A 6,996-nucleotide genomic window follows, 5' to 3' on the forward strand; every position below is an offset into this window, starting at 1 on the left:
CTTCAACGAAGACTGTGAAGCAATCAAGGCTTGTTGTGGGGCCTATGAGTGGTGAGATCTTCACACTCTTGTCCTTTCTCTCTCTCTCTTTTCCCTTGTGTATGTTCTTGGGTGATGTTGTACTTTCATATTTCAATGCTTTCATGTGGTTGTATTACTATAGATAATAACCAAAACAGCAACATAGCTGCTTTCCTTTGCAACCAAATCGTTCTGTAATAGACTTCCATGTGTGTATTTACAAACACCAATCATTTAGAGATGTTCACTCTAACCCGTCCCAAGGAATCTGTTAACAAGGACTTGAGTTACCCTCTTCTTCTGCAGTGTGTCATAACAGCAACCTCTTGCTTACAAGGTTGTTTCCATGCTCTTCTGACCCTGAGAAGGTATGAACCATTGCAATGCATAGAAATTTGGGTGCAATGCTCATTTTTCAAAACTGAATATGTACACATATGGGGCTAGAAGAAAATCAGCCTATATGGCTCTAATTCAGACTTGAGAATGGACAAAGCCTTTTGATATTTACTCCTAGCTGGATTTTTTGTTGTTGTTGGTTTTGGTACATATACTTTCTCCCCTCTGAGGGGAGAGACATTCGTCCTTTTTACACATTTACTTTTGCACTTGTCAAAAGGTGGAGAGTGCGTGTTTGAACCTGCTGGGTAAATGACTTGCCTGACCCATGAGAGCTGTGACTCAAACCTTTCAGACTGGCATGGCTCCAGAACCTTCCTTATGGCCCTCCCTCTGGCTGGAAACAGGTCCTGTGAGACCACCTGCTTAAGGGCTCTACAGAATCAGTGGAGACAAAGATCATGTAGCTGGATGGAATCTCTTACAAGACGTCTTCAAGGCCCCAACTTTTCTTAACTGATTTTATGGGATGTGAGAAGCTTTTTCGAAGGACAGGATATCCCTCCTGGAACTGAGTGACTAAGATGTAGGCAATTCCTAAGCCAGGCACATATCACTGAATCCTACCCAGTGCTAAGAACATTAATAGAACAGGAAGCAAACACTGTTTCAGTGTGACACATTGCATCACTGAGTCACAAATGGCAAATTTGTGACAAATGTGTCTTTCAAAAATCTGCTTTCCAGTTTAGTATTGGTTTATGATAATTTTCCAAATTATTTATTTCATTATTTACTGCTTTATTTTCTGAGTGAGGAAAGCAGAGATGGAAATCCCCCAGCTGATTTCAGCAGTGACACTTAACGAGCTGTCAAACTTAAAATGTACAGTGAATGTGCTTCAAATGGCATATCTTTTCCAACCCCTCTCTTGGTGGGAAGGTGGTGACTGCATGATGGGCACAACACCACAAGATATCTGATAGGGACAGCCCTTCCCTGTGCTGTACAGCACTCAACGTGTTGTGTTGTCATACTGTCTGCTGCCTTTGATCTGCCCTGGAACATGAAATTCTTTATGGAGAACAACAAGATGCATCATTCAGCCTCCAGATCTGGATCTGTAAAATTCTTAATTAGGGCAAAATATTCGTTTGTATTCACCCTGTGTGATGCATCACTCACTGACGTAGATAGGTGTTGCATATTTTAAATGCCTGTGTCCAGTGAGCAAGGAATGAAGGCAGAACCTCTTTTCCCTGGCTACTTAGCAGATACATGGGCTGCTGTATGACACAAATTGACTGACTCAGCTATTGTTTGAACTTGCATTGACCCTTTAGTTCTCAGTCTGAAGAAAATAGTTAATAACTAAACCACACATGAAGTGTGTTTTCTAACCATTATTTCGCCTAAACTTACAGTACTTAGAAGCCATGAACTGTTTTCTTTAAACAGAGGGACACAATTATACTGTTAAAACTAGTAGAGAAAGGTCCTTCTTTCAAAACCTGTATAAGCTTTTCCCCTACTGTTGAGTGAAATTGAAACCAGAGTAACAGTCATTGCTTGGCTGCAGTTTTTCTTTAGGTTTCTTATGTGAATTTTTGTCGTTTCTTCCTCTTGAAACTAGGCATGTTCTATGGAGAGACTGAGGGCATCAGATGCTTGCTCTTTTGCCTACATGGGAATTGAGGTGGCAGGTAAGAGCATCCCACACAGTCAGGCAGCACATGAATGGGACTGGATGAACTGGTTTTGTCAGACAAGAGGGTAATTATCATATGAGGGAAATCATATGCTCTTAACATCAATGAGTAGTGCATAACGGGATCCACCTGTCTCAAAGGGGAAAAAAAATCTTAGCTCAGGAGTTATTAGACCTGTTGAGAGAATTTTAAACTAGATTTTAAGGGGGATGGAGACATAACCAAGCTTGACAGAAATAATGTGTGGCAAGGGAGGACTATTGTGACCATGATAGTAGCAAAAGGAGACTTATGATGGAATACCTTGAGCAAGTACAAGAAGACAAATGTGTAACCACAAGACAGGACTATGGAGTGTCCCTTTACACCCCTACTGAGATATTGACACAATCAAATATCTCTGTAAAGTACTTGTACAACATACAGAGTGTGAGCAACAGACAAGATGAACTAGACCTCTATGTGCAATCACAGGATTTTGACCTCATTGCAATTACAGAGACATGGTGAGATAGCTCACATGACTGGAATGTTGTCAGGAAGGGCTGCACCCTGTTTAGGAAAGACAGACCAGGAAGGCGTGGTGGTGGAGTTGCCCTTAATGTGAAGCAACACTTGAAATATCTTGAAGTGGATGATGAGTGTATCAAGAATTTATGAGTTAAGATAAAAGGGCAGATTAATAAACACCCAATACTGTGGGTGTTTGCTGCAGGCTACCTGATCAGGAGGAGGAAGTGGACGAGGCCTTCTACAGGCAACTAGAAGCAGCCTCCAAATCACAGGCCCTGGTTTTTGTGAGGGACTTTAGCTATCCTGACATCATCCTGATGATGCTTGTGTGTCCCTTCCAATTCAGAATATTCTGTGACATCTGCCAGAGAAGCAACACAGTGAAACACAAACAGTCCAGGAAACAGTCCTGGAAAGCACTGATGACAACTTCCTGTCACAGGCAGTGGAGAGTCTTACAAGGAATGATGTGCTGTTTGACCTTATACTAACAAAGAGGGAAGGCCTTCTTGGAGATGTGAAGCCTTGGCTGCAGTTACCATGAGATTGTGGAGTGCAGTATTGGGTGAGGAGGGAGCAGGACAGCAAGTAAGATCATAACCATGGACTTCAGGAGAGCTACATTTAACCTCTTCAGAGATCTTCTTGGAAGAATTCCATGGAAACAGGCCCCTGCAGGGAAGAGCGGTACAAGAGTGGCAAGTTGCCACTGAGATTAGCTCAGTTGATTAGAGCATGGTGTTAATAATGCCATGGGGTTGTGGGCTCAATCCCATATGGGGCATCCACTTAAGAGCTGGACTTGATGATCTTCGTGGGTCCCTTCCAGATCAGGAGATTCTGTGATTCTGTGATATTCAAGAATTATTTCCTCCAGGCTCAAGAACAATGCATTCCAATGAGAAAGAAATTGGGCCAAAGAGGCAGGAAACCTCAATGGATGAATAGAGAATTCCTGTCATTTCTGAAGTATAAGCAAGAAATACAAAGGAGATGGAAGCAGGATCAGGTCACTCAAATGAATATAGATACCATGTCAGAGTAAGTAGAAATGAGATGAGTAAGGCCAAAGCCCATTTGGAATAAATCTGTCCATGGATGTCAAGGACAATAAGAAGGACTTCTTCAAATGCATCAATAACGAAAGAAAAACAAAAGATAATGTGGTCTCATTACTAAATGGAGAGAGGACTGTGGTAACAGAGGATGAAGAAAAAGCAGAGTTACTGAATACCTTCTTTGCATCAGTCACGACTGACAAGACCAGTGAAAACTATCCCTTGGTCCAGAAGGATAGAGGGTTAGAGAACACCTGGACAAACTTGACATGTGTCCATGGGTGCTAACAAGATGCATCCATAAGTGCTGTGAGAGCTGGTGGACACCATAACCACTCATGATCATTTTTCAAAGGTTGTGGGAATCAGGAGAGGTGCTTGATGACTGGAAGAAAGCAAACATCATCCTGGTCTTCAAAAAGGTCAAGAAGGAGGACCCAGGGAACTACCAGCCACTCAGCCTCACCTCAATCCCTGGAGAGGTGATAGAGCACCTCATTTTCATCTCTATCCACATGGAAGACAAGAAGCTGATCAGGAGCAGTCAGCATGGATTCAGTAAATGTAAGTCATGTTTGATAGACCTTATAGCCTTCTACAATGGAACAACTACTTGGATGGATGACAGGAGAGCAGTGGATATTGTCTACCTCAATTTCAGCAAGGCTTTCAACACTGTTTCTCACATCCTCACAGGAAAACTCAGGAGGTGTGGACTGGATGAGAGGACAGTGAAATGGATTGAGGACTGTCTCAATGACAGATCCCACAGGGTTGTAATCAGAGACGCAGACTCCAGTTGGAGGTTTATCACTATGGGTGCCCCAGAAAATTCAATAATGGGCCCAGTATTGTGTAACTTGTTCATCAGTGGCTTGGAGGAAGGGTCAGATGTCTCCTCAGCATGTTTGCTAATGATATAAACCTGGGAGGACTGGTCAATACCATGCAGTGCTGTGAAACCCTTTGGAAGGACCTTGATAGATTGGAAAGTTGGGCTGAGAAGAACAATCTGAAATTCCAACAAGGGCAAGCATAGAGTCCTGCACCTGGGGAGGAATGATCCCCTACACCAGTACAAGCTGGGGCTGACCTGATGGAAAGCAGCTCTGTGGAGAAGGACCTGGGGGTCCTGGTGGACAACAAGCTGTCCATGAGCCAGCAGTGTGTCTTGTGGACAAGAAGGCCAATGGTATCCTGGGGAACATTAGGTCAAGAGAGCTGATCCTGCCCATCTACTCAACCCTAGTGAGGCTGCAATCTGGAATACACTGTCCAGTTCTGGGCTCCTCACAACAACAGAGGCATGGAATTCCTGGAGTGAGTCCAGATGAGAGCAACAGAGATGATCAAGTAATTGGAGCATCTGTCTCACAAGGAAAGGCTGAGAGAGTTGTACCTCTTCAGCCTTGAGAAGAGATGGCTGAATAGGGACCTCATCAAGGTTTGTCACTATCTGAAGGGAAGGTGTCAAGATAATGGGGACAGGCCTTTTTTGGTGGTGGCAACCAATAGGACAAGAGGCAATGGGCAGAAACTGATGCACAGGACTTTCCACCTGAACATGAGGAGAAAGTTCTTTACAGTGTGGATGACCAAGCACTGGAACAGACTGCCCAGGAAAATTGTGGAGTCTCCCTCACCACAGACACTCAAGAACCATCCGGGTGCAATCCTGTGCCATGTGCTCTAGGATGGCCCTGCATGAGCAAGAATGTTGAACCAGGTGACCCACTGTGGTCCTTTCCAACCTTATCCATTCTGTGGTTCTGTGGTAACTTCTCCTGAAGCAAGAACTGCCCACACCTGTAGGATTGTGGATTTTCCTTTAGCAAAGACAAAATACACAGTGAAGCCGTTTTTCCCTCGGTAAATGTACCCAAATCAATAGCAATATTTGCATCCATGAACACTTTAGCTGACTGACTATTAAAGGTCTTATGACTGCTGCTCCAGACTCTTGATAGAAAATACATTTTCTGTGCATTGACACACTCACAAACTGTAGGATGCAAATCTTTCCACACTTTCCTCACCAGAGGCTTGACTTGAAGGAGCCAGACTTAGGGGTTACTTCATTCAACCTATGCCCTCCATGAACCTGTGGTGTGACCTCTTCACTGAAACTGTGAACAACACCACAACTAGCTATGTGAATCATAACAATGTGACTGAAAAAGGTGTATTCTCATTGTATCAGCAAATGCTATGGATGACTTTGTAGTATGGTTATGTGTAAAGTAGGCTTCGGTTGCCAATTTGTTTCATAAAAAGCAATGGTGATTTACATTCATCACCCAAAATATGCAGAAGCTTAAGTGAATTTGTTGATAGAAGTGCAGCTGCCAAGCACCGTAAGTCCCCATGGGTGCCTGGACTGCTGTACAGGTCACTGCAAACCACTCAATATCAGCTGGCACTCCACAGCATGTATGAGACAGAGACAGCCTCAGTGGGGCATGGAAAGGTACAAGGGACCACATTTCACGGATAGAAAAGGTTAATTTTTAACCTGTATGAACTCCTACCTGCTTGCCTGAGTACTTGTCCCTCATTGATTTCTGGAGAAATTAAATGCTTAGGCATCTGTTTGTGTTTTAGCAGCTAAAATATTGAAGAGAAGGCAAAAGTTTCTCATCCTGCAGTGATGAGCAGGTTGCCTGGCTTCCTGGGAGGGATTCTCAGATTACACTAAAGTTTCATGTAAATGAGAGGACCTTCTTGCTAAATATGTCTACACAATCAGGGCCTCTAAGGGGGAAGAGGTGCAGGAAAGGACTGGACACAGTACAAATAGGGAATCCTACTCTCAGCTGCCAAAATTGCAAATCTGGAAGTATTATTCATGACTCAGAATTGCTCATTATCCAGACATTCTTCACATGTGCTGCATATACTCCTAGGGTGGAGGTTTTAAAGTGGGGAGAGGGAGAACTGAACATTTTATGGGGTTTGTTGGAAATAAAAGGTTATTATAGTTTTTATTTATTACTCTTGAATAATACATATTTAGCAAAAAGTTAGCCCTGAAAACACAGCAAATGCAACTAAGATATTAAAAAAAAAATAAAGGAGAAGGAGCAGCTGAAAACAGTGTAGGTCATTGCAGCTGTGTTGGAATCAGAATGGTTCTGTCATCGACTAATGAAAGATATGTGAATAATTCATTTCATATTTATCTACTTTAAGGTCATGTACAACATCTATTATCATAACATTTGAGTGTCTCACAGTCTCTGTTGTTATCTTCACATTTCCCTTGTCAGATCCTATTATTTCCATTGTACAGCTGGGCAATCAAATCAGCCAGCAACCCAGGGAGGATTTACCCTACTTTTATGCCATTTACAGCACCT

This window comes from Corvus kubaryi, unplaced genomic scaffold (genome assembly GCF_017639235.1).
Source record: "Corvus kubaryi isolate FWS band 111438036 unplaced genomic scaffold, C.kubaryi_AGA036_p1.0 37308, whole genome shotgun sequence".
Lineage (NCBI taxonomy): Eukaryota > Metazoa > Chordata > Aves > Passeriformes > Corvidae > Corvus > Corvus kubaryi.